The sequence below is a fragment of the Euprymna scolopes genome, chromosome 35 (assembly GCF_053919585.1).
Source record: "Euprymna scolopes isolate OS-2025 chromosome 35, ASM5391958v1, whole genome shotgun sequence".
NCBI lineage: Eukaryota > Metazoa > Mollusca > Cephalopoda > Sepiida > Sepiolidae > Euprymna > Euprymna scolopes.
This window is the reverse complement of record NC_136516.1, coordinates 9,176,235-9,177,331: the sequence shown is the minus strand read 5'-3', so window position 1 is coordinate 9,177,331 and position 1,097 is coordinate 9,176,235. Positions and strand designations below refer to the sequence as shown.

At 37.4% G+C, this 1,097-nt stretch overlaps 1 pseudogene; it reads right to left on the bottom strand.

Moving 5' to 3' along the window:
• Positions 1-376: 376 nt before the first annotated feature.
• On the bottom strand, positions 377-510 carry LOC145260074 (U2 spliceosomal RNA; annotated as a pseudogene).
• Positions 511-1,097: the final 587 nt, after the last annotated feature.

The window sequence follows — 1,097 nt, the reverse complement described above, 5'->3', positions numbered from 1 at the left end:
AAAAAATGTACAGGAATAAAAAAAAATTCAGCTTACAAAATATTCGTCGATAAAAAAACCGATCTTTATATTTACGCTAGCCATTTTGTATATTACCACGTGACCTGCTATCTCTTAAACTGGAGGGGGGGGGATCCACTTGAATCCAACAAAACCAGTAATTTTTTTTTTCTATTATATATACATCATTTTCTATAAAATTAAGTGTAGACTTTATAATTAAAACAAAAAATGTTATTCATACTAAAAAAAAAAAAACGCTTAGTCATGTCACGTGACGTGACGTCAACATCCACTAATGGCGAACAATTGTACCTATTTACTATGCCTCCCCACGGGACAGAGTTAGACACCAGGGTCGTTTTTTAACGTGGAGAAAAGGTACAAAAATAAAAATTGTCTCAGTCGTGGAGGATTTCTCCTCCACCGAAAGAGAACAAGAAATAGAAGTGCAGCATCTGAAGAACAGATACTACACTTTGATCTTGACCAAAAGGCCAAGAATGCGAACAATTGTAAATAACAACTTTTTTCACAAAACCACCACCGTCTTTCTTTTTTTTCTCTCTCTTTCTCTCTCTCACCCACTTACTCTTCCCTCTCTCTCACCCTCTTTCTCTTGACGTCACACCACTGTTAAACTGTGGGGGGGGGGAACACATTCCCAGGCATTATCTCCTATAGATGCACATTTTATTAGAAATTCAGCTTTCAAAATATTAGACGATAATAAAAATATAAAACCAACACCCTCTTTCTCTTTTCTCTCTCTCTCACCAACTTACTCTTCTCTCTCTCTCACCCTCTTTCTCTTGACCTCCTACTACTGTTAAACTGTGTGTGTGTGGGGGGGGGAAGAGGCAGCTTGAAAACCAACAAAAACAGTGCACAGTTTCCCAAGCATTTGGGGTGGGAAGGGGGGGGAAGAAGCCGAGCGCACAGTTTCGTGTGAGAGAGAGAGAACAATTCTCAACCTATATACTCAACAAATTTTTTATCTACAGATTTGAAAGTTTGTATATAGGGTATTCAGACATATGGAAATATATCTAGCATAATCTATCTATTATATCTATAAAAGTGAAAATGTGTGTGTG